We start from the raw sequence: 18,323 nt of genomic DNA, 5'->3' as shown, positions 1-18,323 counted from the left end.
TGATCCTGTGTCCAATTTCATCTTTACCTGGTCTCCTGCTATCTTGAGAGTGACCCAAATGGTTCGGTGATCCTCCGTTGTGATCACATTATGTAGTTTCAGACAACTCAGTTCCCTGCTTTCGGAGTCATTATCACTCTTTTGTTCGTCTGAACTATTCTCCGTCATCTTATGTACCTTCTTGTACTTCCCTTTGGTCGGTTTCTTATTGCTGGTTTTCTTTCCCGACCTGCAGACTCGTGCTATGTGTCCTACTTTTCCACACTGTCTGCACACTTTGACTTTGAACCAGCAATCATTCTGGTCGTGTGTTGTTCTGCCGCAGCGATAGCACTTCTCTGTTCCAAATGACATTTTGTTTGTGCCATATTCTTGCGGTCTCTGTTGTATCTCTGCAACGCCCCGTGCTGCTGCTTCATATGATACCGCAATGCTGAAAGCCTTTTCCAGCGTAAGGTCCTTTTCAGATAAAAGCCGTTTCTGGGTTCCTTCACTTTGAAGCCCACACACAAACTTGTCCCTTAAGGTATCTGCCAGTCCCGCTCCAAACTGGCAGTGTTTCGATAGTTTGCGCAGTTCTGTTAAATAATCAGCATTGCTTTCATCCTTATGCTGGTTCCGTTTGTGAAACTTGAATCTTTCTGCTATCAGCAGCGGTGTGGGGCTTAAATGTACCTTTAGTATCGTTACTATATCTTCAAAAATCTTTTCCATTGGCTTCGTTGGGGTTACTAGATTTCGTAATAAACCATACTTCTTTGCACCCATTAAATTTAACAATACTGATGCTTTCTTGTCATCTGACACCTCATTTGCCTCGCAGTACACCTCTATTCGTTCGACATATGTAGTCCAATCTTCAACTTCTTTGTCAAATGCGGTGATACTGCCACTCTTTGGCATTTTGGGCATGGTTTAAAATGGCGTCTCCCAATGGCTTAAAATGGCGCCTCCTGCGCTTTCCTTCCTCCCCCGCTGCTGCCGACGCCGCTCCCGGCGGTTCTCGTGGCAATGGCGGCACCCTGTAGGTTTTGCTTGATTCTCCTGCGCTTTTGCCAATGCCGCTCTCGGCGGTCCTTGTGGCAATGGTGGTGCCTCGTGGGTTTCTGCGCGTCTCTCTCTCCCTCTCTCCGACGCTGCTCAGCCCCTGAACACCGGCTGTGTCCTGTGCGCTCTGCCCTCTCTCTCTCTCCCCGTCGATGCTGCTCAGCCCTTTGCTGTGCCGCTCGGTCGGGCTCTAGCCCGCCGCCGTCCGGGAAGGGTCTGCGCACTACCTGTTGACAGCCCGTTTCGCTGGACCACCTCGACTGGAAAGCCAAGCCTGGCTCTCGACAGCCTCCCCCGCAATTCTCAAGTCTTTGCTGGATGACTGGGCGGTTGCCTGTGGTCGACGCCCGAGTCTCTGGCCTTGAACTCCAATCCACTGATCTCCAGGAACGAATCCCCGGGAGGTGATGCAGAGTTGCAGGTAGGTTTGAACCTGCCTCGTCGCCAATGTTACGTCCGTGTATAATAAAAAATGAACTGTGGAGAACGGTACAACAGGTGTTTGCTCAACGTGGCTCAAACTGCAACTGATCTGTACAGATTACTACTCAGGGTTATGTACAGGTGTGGTCACTGCCGGTACTGCAGTATACATGAGCTGTAAAACATAGTCCCCCCCCCCATTACACTTGCAACAAAGGTAATGCAATAATCTTGGGGGACTTTAATCTTCACATAGAGTGGACAAATCAAATTGGCAATGGTAATCTGGAGGACGAGTTCGTGGAATGCATTCGGGACAATTTCCTTGAACAATGTCATGGAACCAATCAGGGAACATGCGATTTTAGATCTTGTATTGTGTAATGTGACATGGTTAATTTACAATATCATAGTAAAGGATCCTCTGGGGCAGAGTGATCATAATATGATAGAATTTCACTTTAAGTTTGAGAATGACTTGCCTAAGTCCGAAACTAGATTCTTAAACTTAAATAAACCCAATTACATAGGTATGAGTGGCGAAATGGCTCAGGTAGATTGGAAAATAGATTGAAAGGTATGGCGGTAGATAAGCAGTGGCTAGCATTTAAAGATATATTTCATAATTCTCAACAAAAATAAATTCTATTGAAAAGCAAAAGCTCCACGGGGAAGCTGATTCAACCGTGGCTAACTAAAGAAGTTAAGAATAGCATTGGATTGAAGGAAGAAGCTTATAATGTTGCAAAGAATAATAGCAAGCCTGAGGATTGGGAGAGTTTCAGAAACCAGCAAATGTTGACCAAAAAATGATAGAAAGGGAAAAAATAGAATAAGAGAGAAATCTAGCAAGAAATAAAATAGCAGACTGTAAGAGTTTCTACAAGAATGTGAAAAGGAAAATAATAGCAAAAGTAAATGTTGCTCCCCGAGAGACTGAGGCAAGAGGAATTATTATGGGAACAAGGAAATGGCAGAAACGTTAAACAAATATTTGGTCTCTGTCTTCACAATAGAAGACACAAAAAGCATACCAAAAATGATGGGGAACCAAGGGACTATTGAGGGGGAGGAACTTAAAGTAATTAATAAAAGTAGAGAAAAAGTACTAGAGAAATTAAAGGGGCTAAAAGCCGACAGATCCCCTGATGGTCTATATCCTATGGTTCTAAAAGAGGCGGCTGAAGAGATGGTGGATGCATTGGATTTGCTCTTCCAAAATTCCCTAGATTCTAGACTGGTCCCAGTGGATTGGAAAGTCGCAAATATAACACCGCTATTCAAGAAAGGAGGGAGATAAAAAAACAGGGAACCACAGGTCAGTTAGCCTGACATCAGTCATCGGGAAAATGCTGGAATCCATTGTTAAGGAAGTGGGATCAGGACACTTAGAAAATCATAACATGATTAGACAGAGACAACATCGTTTTATGAAAGGGAAATCGTGTGTAACAAATTTATTCGAGATTTTTGAGGGTATAACTAATAGGGTAGATAAAGGGGAACCAGTGGATGTAGTATATTTTGGATTTCCAAAAGGCATTCGATAAGGTGCCACATAAAAGGCTTTTACACAAGATTAGGGCTCATGGGTTTGGGTAATATAGTAGCATGGATAGAGGATTGGTTAACGGACAGAAAACAGAGATTGGGAAAAACGGATCTTTTTCAGGTTTGCAGGCTGTAACGAGTGGTGTACTGCAAGGATCAGTGTTGGGGCCTCAGCTATTTACAATCTATATTAATGGCCTAGATGAAGGGACCGAGTGTAATGTTTGCTGATGATATGAAGCTAGTTGGGACAGTAAGCTGTGAGGAGAACACAAAACGTCTGCAACGGGATAGATGTAGACTAAGTGAATGAGCATTAAGGTGGCAGATGGGGTATAATGTAGGGAAATGTGAGGTTATTCACTTTGGTAAGAAGAATAGAAAAACAGAATATTTTTTAAATGGTGAGAAACTTTCAAATGTTGGTGTTCAGAGAGATTTGGGTGCCCTCATGCAAGAAACACAGAAAGCTGGCATGCAGGTACAGTAAGCCATAAGGAAGGCAAATGGCATGTTGGCCTTTATTGCAAGGGGGTTGAAGTATAAGAGCAAGGAAGTTTTGCTAGAATTGTACAGGGCCTTGGTGAGACCACACCTGGAGTATTGTGCACAGTTCTGTTCTCCTTATCTATGGAAGGATATACTTACCTTGGAGGTGGTACAACGAAGATTCACTAGATTGATTCCTGGGATGAGAGGGCTGTCCTATGATGAGAGATTGAGTAGATTGGGCCTATACTCTCTGGAGTTTAGAAGAATGAGAGGTGATCTCATTGAAACATACACAATTATAAAGGGGATTGACAGGGTAGAGGCTGAGAGGTTGTTTCCCCTGGCTGGAGTGTCTAGAACTAGGGACATAATCTCAGAATAAGGGGTAGGACATTTAAGACTGAGAGGAGGAGGAATTTCTTCACTCAGAGGGTTGTGAATCTTTGGAATTCTCTGCCCCAGAGGGCTGTGAATGCTGAGTCTTTGAGTATATTCAAGGCTGAGATCGATAGATTTTTGGACTCTAGGGGAATCAAGGGATATGGAGATCGGGCGGGAAAGTGGAGTTCAGGTCGATGATCAGCCATGATCTTATTGAATGGCGGAGCAGGCTCGAGGGGCCGTATGACCCACTCCTGATCTTATTTCTTATGTTCTTACATCGGAAACACCATCTTGTTCCCATTTCCAGATGAAATAAATTATCTGACCCGTCTTTCGTAAAAATTGAGACAGAAACAATATTTAGCCGCTTTGCAGTCTGTCTAGAATCAATTATCATGCCCTCACCCGATCACACTTCCAGTGCCCGCACTTCGTCCCTCGTTTCAAGTTTTCTCTTAATGCAACTAAAAAAAAATAATGACCTTTACTTCTGTTGCTATATTCAAGTCGAAATATTTCTTTGCCATCGTTATGCCCTTTTTAAACTCCAGGCTTGCGTTTTTATTGAATCCATCTACACTATGCCACCTAAGAGTGTCATCAGTAATCTTGGATATACGGCTCTCTAGCCCTTCATCTGCAGGAATGCTTTTTGGTATTGAATCCACCTTAATTCTGTGCTATTTTCTTTCATGTCTTTAAATGCTTTATTTTTTTCGCTGTACTCATGGCTGCATAGCTTTCAGGGTCAGGGTAGCACGCAAGCCCTCCCAGCGCATCAAATTGCAGTCACTAGAGCGGTGTGTATATTTGTTGGTGGAAACACAAATTCATTAATAATACTGGACAATTCTATAATTGATTAAACTGTTTTGTCAACCACACATTGACTTATAATGGAAATTCATTAAATGCTTACATTAAATTCAGACATTATGTGATTGATTTGAATCTGTCTTCACAGAAGAGGAGAAATATGCTAATGTCACGGTAAAGGAGGAGGATGGAGCAATTGGAGAGGCTAAAAATAGATGAATAGGTTGGCAGTGACCAAAGTAGGAAAGTCACCCGGTCCGGATGGGATGCATCCCAGGTTGTTGAGGGTAGTAAGCGTGGAAATAGCGGAGGCCTTGGCTGTAATTTTTCATCATGCCTTGGATACAGGAGAGTTGCCAGAAGACTGGAGGGTTCCAAATTTTACACCCTGTTCAAAACAGGGGAGAGGGATAAATCCGGTATCTACATGCCAGTCAGCCAGCATCGATTGCAGGAAAAGTTCTAGTGAGCAAAATATGGGACATTAATTGTCACTTGGAAGAACATGGGTTAATAAAAGACAGCCAGCATGGACTTGGAAAAGGTAAATCGTATCTGACAAACTTCAGTGAGCACTTGGATGAAATAACAGAGGGTTGATGGAGGTAGTGAGGTTAATAGGTATATGGACTTTCAAAAGGTGTTTGCTAAAGTGCCATGTAATAGACTTGTGAGCAAAATGGAAGTCCATGGGATTAATGAGGCAGCACCAGCATTGATACAACATTGGTAAGGGACAGAAAGCAGAGAGTAGTGGTGAACGGGTATTTTTCAGACTAGATGAAAGTATACAGTGGTGTCCCCCAGGGGCCCACTGCTCTTTTTGATATATGTTAATGACCTGTACCTAGGAGTCATAATTTCAAAATGTGCAGATGACACAAAACTGCAAAATGTTGAAAACAATGTGGAGGATTGTAAAGAGTTCCTGATTTTCAGTACCCTTTGTGTGAAGAAGTGGTTTCTGGTTTCACCCCTGAATAGTTTCGCTCTAATTCTAATATAAGCCCCATTGTCCTGGACCCCACATCCAGATGCATTTTTTTTCTCCAATCTACCCTACCAAATTATTCAATCGTCCATGACTGGGTTCAGTTAAACACTCACTGGTTACCCTCCCTCGCCTCCCCTGAAGGTGCTGACTCTGACTGTGTTCAGTTCCACACCCACAAGTTCCCCTCCCTCTCCTCCCCTGAAGGTGCTGACTCTGGCTAGGTTCAGTTCACTCACTGGTTCCCCTCTCTCTCCTCCCCTGAAGGTGCTTACTCTGGCTGGGTTCAGTTCTACACTCACTGGTTCAGTTCTCTCTCCTCCCCTGAAGGTGCTGACTCTGGTGGGTTCAGTTCTGCACTCAGTGGTTCCCCTCCCTCTCCTCCCCTGAAGGTGCTTACTCTGGCTGGGTTCAGTTCTGCACTCAGTGGTTCCTCTCCCTCTTCTCCCCTGAAGGTGCTTACTCTGGCTGGGTTCAGCTCTACGCTCACTGGTTCCCCTTCTCGCCTCTCGTGAACGGGCTGACTCTGGCTGGATTCAGTTCTACACTCTCTGGTTCTCCTCCCTCTCCTCCACTGAAGGTGCTGACTCTGGCTGGGTTCACTTCTGCAGTCACTTGTTCCCCTCCCTCTCCTGCCCTGAACGGGCTGACTCTGGCTGGGTTCAGTTATACACTCACTGGTTCCCCTCCCTCTTCTCTCCTGATGTTGCTGACTATGGCTGGGTTCAGCTCTACACTCACTGGTTCCCCTCCCTCTCTTTCCCTGAAGGTGCTGACTCTGGCTGGGTTCAGTTCCACACTCGCTGGTTCCCATGTCTCTCCACCCCTGAAGGAGTTGACTGTGGCTGGGTTCAGTTCTACACTCGCCAGTTTCTCTCCAGTGTGTAGCCCATGTGCCCAAGCTACACGTCTGACCCTCGACTGTGCAATTATTGGATCACAGGTCAAAAAATTATTACCCAAAGGGTCTTAGGAGTTGTAAAGCTTTTTATTAGAGAGCTACAGTTTAAGCATATTTAGATACTACATGCGATTGAAATAAATCTAGTAGACATACAACCTGTGACAGATGAGAGCCACTCGGTGCAATGGTCTGAACGAAATGACCGGACCGATGGACGTTGATGAATGTTGGCGGATGTCTCTGTCTGCAACAACGTTCACTTCTGTTGGGTCTCTTCTCGAGCTGTTGGTGGTGTTAGGCTGTCAGCCAACATGGGACCGCCTCAGAGGTCGAGCCTGATCAGAATGTTAAGCCAAAGGCAGCATTCACCCCCTCCGAGGAAGCCCTTCCCCTAACAGCGAGCTTCTCACTCTCTGTTGCCTGTTTTTATATCTTATTTCGGTGGGCTGGTATCACAGGTGCCCATTATTTTTCATCCACCTCATGACTTTTATTACCAGGGAAAAGGTATCCCCTTACCATCTTATGTCCTGAGCTGGAGCTCAGTTATTTCTTCTCTTTGTGTTAAATGTTTTGTTATAGTTAAAAATGTTTTGCTGATTCAGCTGGCTGGTTCCCTGTCTTCCTCATCAGTCTCGCTATGTCTGTTTGGGAGGCCTGCTTGTACTTGTGTTGCCCTAGGACCTCTCTCTGTTCTTACCTGATGTGATTGGAATTCTTTCTGTGTGATCAGTCAGCCTTACCTGCTAGATTAGCTGATCTATTTCCTTGCGGATTCATTAATCACCTGATAATTTGCAACTTTCTTTAGGATTGGATGTTTCTTACAACAGAGAAATTCTGAGCGCTATTACGCTGTCCTCACATGTGCCCTTTCCAGCCGGGTCACTGGTCCCTCCTCCCAATGGTTCAGTGGTTAGTGGCACCGCCCAGTGCTACTGAGTCATAGGAACAGCAGGAGGCCATTCAGCCCCTCGAGTCTATTCCATAATTCAATTAGATGAGGGCCGATCTGTAGCTCAAGTCCAACTTAGCAGTCTTTGCTCAATATCCCTTGATAGCCTTACCGAATAACATGTCAGCTGTGGCTCAATGGGTAGCACTCCTTCATCTGATTCAGAACGCTTCATTGGCTTAAAGCACTTTGGGCCATCCTGATGTCCTGAAAGGTGCTGTAGAAATGCAAGTCTTTCTCTCTTTAATAAAACAGCGCTCAGTTCTGAAAGTTCCAATTGTCCCCCAGCATCCATAGCGTTTTGGGGGTGTAAGTTCCAGATTTCCAATACGCTTTGTGTGAAAAGTGTTTCCTGATTTCACTCCTGACCGGCCGAAATCTTATTTTAATATTATGACCCCTTGTGCTGGATTCCTCCAACAGATGAAAGAGTTTCTCTGCAGCTATGCCATCAAAATCCGCTATTATTTTAAACATCAGTTAAGTTACCCCTCAACCATCTAAACTCAAGGGTGGGTGTTTCTGTGAGTGTCAGGCCTCTAGGGAGTGAACCACTGGCCACTGTAGGGACAGGACCCGGGCGCTGTAGGGAGTGAATTACTGGCCACGGTAGGGACAGGACCCCGGCCCCTGTAGGGAGTGAATTACTGGCCACTGTAGGGAGAGTCCAAAGATGTGCGGGTTAGGTTGATTGGCTATGATAAATTGACCCTTAGTGTTAGGGGGATTAAATACGTGGGGCTACAGGATAGGGTGGGCTATGTGTTGGTGTAGGGGTTACGGGGATCGGGTGGGATATGTGTCGGTGCAGGCTCGATGGGCCGAAATGGCCTCTATCTGCATTGTGGGGTTTCTGTGTTCTGTGTTTCTGTGTACCCCGGCCCCTGTAGGGAGTGAACCACTGGCCACGGTAGGGACAGGACCCCGGCCCCTGTAGGGAGTGAATTACTGGCCACTGTAGGGACAGGACCCCGGCCCCTGTAGGGAGTGAACCACTGGCCACTGTAGGGACAGGACCCCGGCCCCTGTAGGGAGTGAATTACTGGCCACTGTAGGGAGAGTACCCCGGCCCCTGTAGGGAATGAACCACTGGCCACGGTAGGGACAGGACCCCGGCCGCTGTAGGGAGTGAACCACTGGCCACTGTAGCGACAGGACCCTACTCCTGTAGGGAGTGAATCACTGGCCAATGTAGGGACAGGACCCCGGCCCCTGTAGGGAGTGAATTACTGGCCACTGTCGGGAGAGTACCCCGGCCCCTGTAGGGAGTGAACCACTGGCCACTGTAGGGACAGGACCTTACTCCTGTAGGGAATGAATCACCGGCCACTGTAGGGAGAGGACACCGGCCCCTGTAAGGAGTGAACCACTGGCCACTGTAGGGACAGGACCCTACTCCTGTAGGGAATGAATCACCGGCCACTGTAGGGAGAGGACCCCGGCCCCTGTAGGGAGTGAATTACCGGCCACTGTAGGGACAGTACCCTACTCCTGTAGGGAGTGAACCACTGGCTATGGTGGGGACAGGACCCTACTCCTGTAGGGAGTGAACCAGTGGCCACTGTATGGACAGGACCCTACTCCTGTAGGGAGTGAATCTCTGGCCACTGTAGGGACAGTACCCCGACCCCTGTAGGGAGTGAATCACTGGCCACTGTAGGGACAGGACCCCGACCCCTGTAGGGAGTGAATCACTGGCCACTGTAGGGACAGGACCTCGGCCCCTGTAGGGAGTGAATCACTGGCCACTGTAGGGACAAGTCCCTGGCCCCTGTAGGGAGTGAACCACCGGCCACTGTAGGGACAGGACCTCGGCCCCTGTAGGGAGTTAACCTCTGGCCAATTTAGGGACAGGACCTCGGCACCTGTAGGGAGTGAAAACACGGCCACTGTAGGGACCGGACTCCCCGCCCATGTGAGGCCTGAACACCTGGCCCCTGTGGGGAATGAGCACCCGAACCCTGTGGGGACTGGACCCCCAGCTCCTGTGGGAAATGAACCCCTGGCCCTGTGGGGACAGAACTCCAGGCCCCCTGTTGGGAGTGGAACCCCTGACCCTGTGGGAACTGAGCTGCTGGCCCCCTGTTGGGAGTGGACCCCTCGGCACTAATTGGGGTTTGGATGCTCTTTCCCCAGCGCCCCTTGCCACTGACAGTATATTTCCTGATGTTAATTCTGATCTTTGATCGCCTCCTACAAAGATTAATGGATAAACGATCACTAATGGGAGCCTGATTACCAGAAATCCCGAGGTTCGGAATCCACTCTGTCTGTCCCGGGGTTTGCTGTTTATTCAGATCAAGGTTTCGGGCCAGAGTGACATGGGAGAATCCGGCGGGCAGTGGGAAGGGGGGATAATGCTCACTGCTTTATATTCGGTCCTGGGGCCACACTCGGTGTTTGTAAAACCTGTGATTCTCTGGCTTTATTAACATGCACGCTCCAGACCTCTATTGATAGGGAGAAATCTGCTGCCCAGTGTATTCTGGGCATGGCCAGACGCCATCGGAGCTCCGACCATAGAATCAAAGTATGATTTAGACCAGGAGGAGACCATTCTAAATGATGTTTTTATAAATCAGCAGCCTGTAATTGAGATAATATTATAAGGCTAAGGTGAAGGGAACGGCTGAATCACAGAGAGGCTCACTTGGAGCAGGAAGTGAGGGGAGGAGATAATAATAAATATAAAGAGAGCTTTGACACCGCCACCCTCCTGTGCTCACGTTGGTGTCACAGTCACTATTGAGACAGTGGCAGGTTAGGGATTGGTTTATAGTTTATGGTTAGAATTCAGGTTAGTGTAGGGGTTAGTGTGTTATGGTTAGGATGTTAGAGTTAGGAGTGGGGTTACGGGGTTAGGGTTAAAGTTTGGGTGTTGGTGTAATGGTTATGGTGCTATGGTTAGGATGTTAGTGTTAGGGGTGGTGTTACGGGGTTAGGGTTACATGTTAGGGGTTGGGTTTAGGGTATTATACTTAGGATGTTAGAGTTAGGTGTGTGGTTATGTGGTTAGGGTTACAGTTTGTGGGTTAAGGGTTGGAGTTAGGGTGTTAAGGTTAGGATGTTACAGTTAGGGGTGGTGTTGCAGGGTCAGGACTCCGGTTTGGGGGTTAGCGGTTGGGTTTAGGTTGTTATGGTTAGGATGTTACAGCTAGAGGTGGGGTTAGTGGGTCAGGTTTACAGTTTGTGGTTACGGGTTGGGGTCAGGATTTTATAGTTAGGGGTGGGGTTACAGAATCAGAGTTACAGTTTGGGGGCTAGGGTTTGTGGTTAGTCTGTTGTGGTTAGGATGATAGAGTTAGGGGTGGAGTTACAGGATTATGATTACAGTTTGGAGGTTAGGGGGTTGGGGTTATGTTGTTATAGTTAGGATGTTAGACATAGGGGTGGGTCTACGGGGTGAGGGTTACAGTTTGGGGGTTAGGGGCTGATGGTAGGGTATTAAGGGGGAGGTTGTTAGTGTTAAGGGTGGGGTTACTGGGTTAGGGTTATAGTTTGGGTGTGGGATTAGTGGTTAGGATATTATGGTTAGGATGTTAGATTTAGGGGTGGTGTTACTGGGTTGGAATTACAGTTAGGGGGTTGGGGTTAGGGTATTACAGTTATGATGTTAGAGTTAGGGGTGGGGTTACGGGGTTATGATTACATTTTGGGGGTTAGGGACTGGGTTTAGGCTGTTATGGTTAGGATGTTAGTCTTAGTGGTGGGTCTACGGGTTGAGGGTTACAGTTTGTGGGTTAGGGGTTGGTGTTGGGGTATTAAGGGGGAGGATGTTAGTGTTAGGGGTGGGGTTATTGGGTTAGTGTTACAGTTTGGGGTGGGATTAGCGGTTAGGGTATTATGGTTAGGATGTTAGAGTTGGGGTGGTGTTATTGTGTTAGGATTACAGTTTGGGTTTGGAGATAGGGGTTAGGGTATTATGGTTAGAATGCTAGAGTTAGGGGTGAGGTTACGGGGTTTGTGTTACTGTTTGGGGATGGTGGTAGGGGTTAGGGTATTATGGTTAGGATGCTAGAGTTAGGGGTGTGGTTACAGGTTTTGGGTTACAGTTTGGAGGTTGGGGGCTGGGGTTAGTGTGTTAGGTTTAGGGGTGTTGCTTCGGGATACCAAGGTTAGGAGAGGCACTCTGGAAGTTATGGGGAGCTTAGACTCATTGTATTATTTCAACTGCAGTCTGTAGATGAAGGGTAAAAACAGATTATTCCTAAATTCTTCAGAAACTCAATGACGCTACTGCTTACCTCGAATGCTCCATGTTGTAGATTACACCCTATCTAAAACAGCACAAGGAACAGTGGAGGTACGAATGGGGCTGGTAGACCCCGAGGCAGATTTTCTAAACATGGGATGCTGCCGAATAACAGGCCACAAAACTGGTGGATGTGGAGCGGGGCGGCAGCTGTGGAGCGTTATCTCCGCTGGCAGACCCGGGTTATCGAGGTGACCAAATGCTCAGAACAGGGTCTAATAGAACGCCGAGGTCACAAACTTACTGGTTCAGCCTCAGACATTGGCCAGGGAGGGAGTCAGTGTCCAGGGAACTGAGCTTTACTCTGTATCTGACCTGTGCTGTACCTATCTTAGGAGTGTTTGATGGGACAGTGGAGAGGGAGCTTTACTCTGTATCTAAGCCGTGCTGTACCTGCCCTGGGGGTGTTTGATGGGACAGTGTAGAGGGAACTTTACTCTGTATCTAATGCGTGCTGTACCTGTCCCGTGAGTGTTTGGTGGGACAGTGTAGAGGGAGCTTTACTCTGTATCTAACCCGTGCTGTACCTGCCCTGGGAGTGTTTGGTGGGACAGTGTAGATGGAGCTTTACTCTGTATCTAACCCGTGCTGTACCTGCCCTGGGAGTGTTTGATGCGACAGTATAGAGGGAGCTTTACTCTGTATCTAACCCGTGCTCTACCTGACTCGAATTGTTTCAATCACACACTCGTTGCTCATAATGTCCCATTTATTTGCACTATAAACCAATTTACGATTTGTATACCTCTATTAAATTTCCCCTTAGCATGCTTTGACCTAAGGATAACAACCCTAGGTTTCTTCATCTCTCTATGTAACTGATGTCTCTCATCCCTTGTACCATTCGAATAAATCTACTCTGTACCGTCTCCCAGTCATTGATATCCTTCCTAAAGTGTGGTGCCCAGAATTGAACACAAGACTCCAGCTGAGGCCTAACCAGTGACTTATTAAGGTTTTGGATAATTGCCATGCTTTCATACTCTATACCTCTACTTATAAAGCCTTGTATGCTTTAGTAACAGACTTCTCAACTTGTCTTCCCACTTTTAAAGGATTGTGTATCTAAACCACTTTTAGGTTTTAGAGAAAAGCAGAGGGCACAGATTTAAAGTAATTGCTGGAAGGTTTAGAGGGGATTTGCGGGGAGATTTCTTCACCCAGAGGGTTGTGGTGGCCTGGAAGACAATGCCTGAAAGGGTGGTAGAGGCAGGAATCCTAAACACATTTAAAAAGCACTTGCATGTACACTTGGGATGCTCTAATCTGCAGGGCTACGGACCAAGAGCTGGGAAGTGGGATAAGCCTGGATAGCTCTTTGTTGTCTGGCATGGAAACGATGCCATCCATGCTCTAAATTTCTATGATTCTATATTGGCAACATGGCTAAAATACATTATCTTATATAATGTGTATTATGTGAAAGAGAAGTTTAGTCTGAGTTAGAAACGCAAACAGGCCTTTCACTGCAGACAGGTCGCCATGGCAACACTGATAAGACATTCCATTGTACTGAATTCACTGGGTAGAAATTCTAATCAGATCAGGTGAAAGAACCGGGTTTGCCTGTATATAACGATAATATAAGCTTAAACCAGAGTGAGTAATAGAATACGTTAGATTATAATGTGTCATCTTTATAGCTATAATTGTGAAACTATAAGAAATAACATAATTAACAGTAGGCAGGGTAGTTTAATGAGACAATTACTGAAGAATAGTAACTGCTGTGAACCAGGGAAAGTGTCCTTGGAAATCACAGATTAGAGTAGTTCCCACTGCCTTTCCCTCGCTTCCTGCCAAAACCCAGTAGAGAAGACAAAGAAGAGTCAGGTGCCAGAGATGGATCACTACAGGGTATAAAAGTGAGGGGATCCTAATGAAAGGGGGCAGTCGGGACTGGAGACACCGGAGATCAAGTTCAGGGCGCCCGATGTTCCAGCGGGCTGACCTCGTGTAAGTTACTGTGGACACATGGGACTTGCCATTTTATTGTGATTGATGGATCAATATAAGGTAGAGGATGGAGAATCTGCTCATCTTATATTCTAATAAGGTATTAAAGTTGCTGTCACTAGACTCTTGATCCTGCCAATTAATAAGACAAGGCATTAGCCAGAATCTTATACACCTAAGTCTCTTTGCTCCTCTACTCCTTTTAAAGGTTTAGCTTTTAGGGTACATTTCATCTCCCTTTGTTTCATCCCAAAATGTATCTCCTCACATTTCTCTGTGATAAATTTCATCTATCAGCTACCTGCCCCATTTACTAACCTCTGGATTCACTCTGAAGTCACTTACCATCCTCTTCACAGTTCCCACGCTCCCTATTTTGGTCTCATCTGGACATTTTGATCTTGTGCCCCACATACCCAAGCCCAGATCATTACTCTATATTTCCGTGCAGGGCTGGCTGGCGATTGTTGTAGCATCCACAGTCCCACTGCAACTAGACTGAAGATTCTCCTCTCAGATCACAAAATGTTCCAGTCTTGCCAGATACTTACAAACTGAATTACCAGAGTTTGCTACAGATAAGGTGGATCCAAGAAGAATTTTTAACTGGTTTAGTACTTGATGAATTCAAAATGTACATATGTCCGAGTGTGTTATTTTATTCAGGGCTTTACCCAACTGTCTGTCTCACGGGGGGCTGAGTGCTTGTGACGGTGTTAAATGACACCAAGCGCTGGAGTTGCAGGCATGTTATTATATTTGCTCCAAACGCATTCTACCTACTTGTAATCTCTTTCTTGCCCGAATTATGACACTGTTATCACTCTGTGCATGAAGTTCCACATTGTGAATGTAGAACTGAACACAGCCAGTCAGCACCTTCAGGGGAGGAGAGGAGGGGGGGAACCAGCGAGTGTAGAACTGAACCCAGCCAGAGTCAGCACCTTCAGGGGAGGAGAGAGAGGGGAACCAGTGAGTGTAGAACTGAACCCAGCCAGAGTCAGTATCTTCAGGGGAGGACAGGGAGGGTTACCAGTGAGTGTAGAACTGCACCCCGCCAGAGTCTCCACCATCAGTGGAGGAGAGAGAGGGGAACCAGTGAGTGTGGAACTGTACCCAGCCAGAGTCAGCCCCTTCAGGGGAGGAGAGAAAAGGGAACCAGGGAGTGTTGACCTGAACCCAGTCAGAGTCAGAACCATCAGGGGAGGGGAACCAGTGAGTGTGGAACTGAACCCAATTAGAGTCAGCACCTTCAGGGAAGGAGAGGGGGTGGCCCTGCTGACGGTACAACTGAACTCTACCAGAGTCAGCACCTTAGGGGGAAGAGAGGGAGGGAAACATTAGTGTAACTGGAAAAAATCACCGAGACACACACACCCGAGTGAGAATATTCCAATGCACTGACTGTAGAAAGAGCTTTAACCAGATACACAGTTTGAAATAACATCGCACCTTTCACAGCGGGGAAAAACAGTACACGTGTTCTGTGTGTAGGTGAGGCTTCAACCGATCGTCCAACCTGGAGAGACACAAGGACACCCGCACCACGGAGACACCAGGGAAATGTGGTGACTTTGGGATGGGATTCATTTACCCGTCCCTGCTTGAAACTCAATCCAGGAAGAGGCCGTTCACCTGCTCCGTGTGTGGGAAAGGATTGAACTAGCCCTCCCATCGCTCACAAACAAATATCTTCACAAGGGACAGAAACCATTGAAATGCTCCGTGGGTGGAGAGGGATTTAGTCAGGATGCCTATTTGTGAAACACCAGCGAGTTTACATGTGACTGCAGGGGTTGGATGCTGCTGTTATTAATCATATCCAGGACTGTTTAATATTCTGGACAAACTTCAAATATACCAAACGGTAATGGGTCAGGTTCAACCTTGGCATTGAAAGGCCTGACCAGTGATTGATAAAGTTTTCATAACTTCCTTGTTTTTGTACTCTATGCCTCTATATATAAAGCCCAGATTTGTGTCTGCTTTTTAACAGCCTTATTAACCTGTTATGCCTCCTTCAAAGATTTGTGTACATACACCTTCAGGTCTCTCTGCTCTGATAATCCCTTTAAATTGTACCATTTAGATAATACTGTCTCTCCTAATTTTTCCGGCCAAGATGCATCACTTCACGCTGCTCTGCATTAAATTGCATTTGCCATGTGCCTGACCATTTCACCAGTCTGTCTCTGTCCTCGTCAAACTGCAGCGACACTCCTCACATTTTAGTACATTTCCAAGTTTTGTTTCATCTGCAAACTTTGAAATTATGGTTCCTACACCTAAGTACATGTTATTAATATGTGTCAAAAGAGCAGTGGCCCTAATACAGACCCCTGGGGGACACCACCTTCCTCCAGTCTGAAAAATAACCGTTCACCACTACTGTCTGCTTTCTGTCTCTGAGCCATGTCTGTGTCCATTCTGCCACTTAGCTCTTTAAACCCATGGGCTTGCATTTTGCTAACAACGCTATTACACAGCATTTTATTAAACAGCTTTTGAAAGTCCATTTACACATCAACAGCACTACCTTCATCAACCCTCTCCATTTACCATTCAACTACTCAATCAAGTGTGTTTGACACGATTTGCCATTAACAAATCCGTGTATACCCCATGGTCTTCCAAGTGACAATTAATGTTGTCCCGGATTTTGCTCACTAGACTTTTCCTGCCACCGATATTAGGCTGACTGGCCTGTAGTTAGCGGCTGAATCTAATCCCCTGCTTTGAACAGCGGTGGAACATTTGCCACCCTCCCATCTTCTGGCACCACTCCTGTATCCAAGCAAGGTTGAAAAATTGTGGCCAGGGGCTCCGCTATTTCCACACTCCCTCCCCTCAACAACCTAGGATGCATTCCATCCGGACCGAATGACTTTTCTACTTTGATCACTGCCAAACAACCTATTTTTATCCTGTACAATTGCTCCACCCTCCTCCTTTACCGTGACATTGGCAGATTTATCCTCTTCTGTGAAGACAGATTCAAATCAATCACATATTGTCTTAATTGAAGGTAAGCATTTAATGAATTTACATTATAAGTCAATGAGTGGTTGACAAAACATTATAATCAATTATATAATTGTGCAGTATTATTAATTAATTTGTGTTTCCCCCAACATATATGCACACCTCCCTTGTGACTGCACCTTGATGTGCAACCCAGACCCAGAAAGGTATGAGTACAACGAAATAAATAAAGCATTTAAAGTCATGAAAAAAAATAGCACAGAATTAAGGTGAATTCAATACCAAAAGGCATCCCTGGAGATGAAGGAATAGAGAGCCATATATCCAAGATTACTGACAGCAATGTTAGGTGGCAAAGTAAGTGGTGTAGATGGATTCAATACCAAACGCATGCCTGAAATGTAAAAGGGGCATAAAGGTGGCACTGAAAAATTTCGAGTTGAATATGGCAACAGAAGGGAAGGTCAAAAGTTTGTTTTTATTAGTTGCATTAAGGGAAGAAGTGAAACGATAAATGAAGTGGGGCCAGTGGAAGTGTGATCGGGTGAGGGCCTGATAACTGATGCTACATACACATGATAAGTGATGCTACATACACATGTTAACTGATGCTCCATACACATGATAACTGATGCTACATACACATGATTACTGATGCTTCATACACATAAGTGATGCTACATACACATGTTAACTGATGCTTCATACACATGATTACTGATGCTACATGCACATGATAACCGATGCTATATAGACATGATAACTGATGCTACATACACATGATAACTGATGCTTCCTACACATGATAACTGATGCTACATACACATGATAACTGATGCTTCATACACATGATTACTGATGCTACATACACATAAGTGATGCTACATACACATGATTACTGATGCTACATACACATAAGTGATGCTACATACACATGTTAACTGATGCTTCATACACATGATTACTGATGCTACATACACATGATAACTGATGCTACATACACATGATAACTGATGCTTCATACACATGATTACTGATGCTACATACACATGATAACTGATGCTTCCTACACATGATAACTGATGCTACATGCACATGATAACCGATGCTACATACACATGATAACCGATGCTACATACACATGATAACTGATGTAAATGCACAGGATAACTAATGCTACATGCACATGATAACCGATGCTACATACACATGATAACTGATGCTTCCTACACATGATAACTGATGCTACGTACACATGATAACTGATGCTACATACACATGATAACCGATGCTACATACACATGATAACCGATGCTACATACACATGATAACTGATGTAAATGCACAGGATAACTAATGCTACATGCACATGATAACCGATGCTACATACACATGATAACTGATGCTTCCTACACATGATAACTGATGCTACGTACACATGATAACTGATGCTACATACACATGATAACCGATGCTACATACACATGATAACTGATGTAAATGCACAGGATAACTAATGCTACATACACATGATAACTGATGCTACATACACATGATAACTAATGCTACA

This window comes from Somniosus microcephalus, chromosome 4 (assembly GCF_052327205.1).
Source record: "Somniosus microcephalus isolate GS21.2 chromosome 4, FLI_Smic_1.0, whole genome shotgun sequence".
In the NCBI taxonomy this organism is placed as follows: Eukaryota; Metazoa; Chordata; class Chondrichthyes; order Squaliformes; family Somniosidae; genus Somniosus; species Somniosus microcephalus.
Note: the sequence above shows the minus strand (reverse complement) of the source record.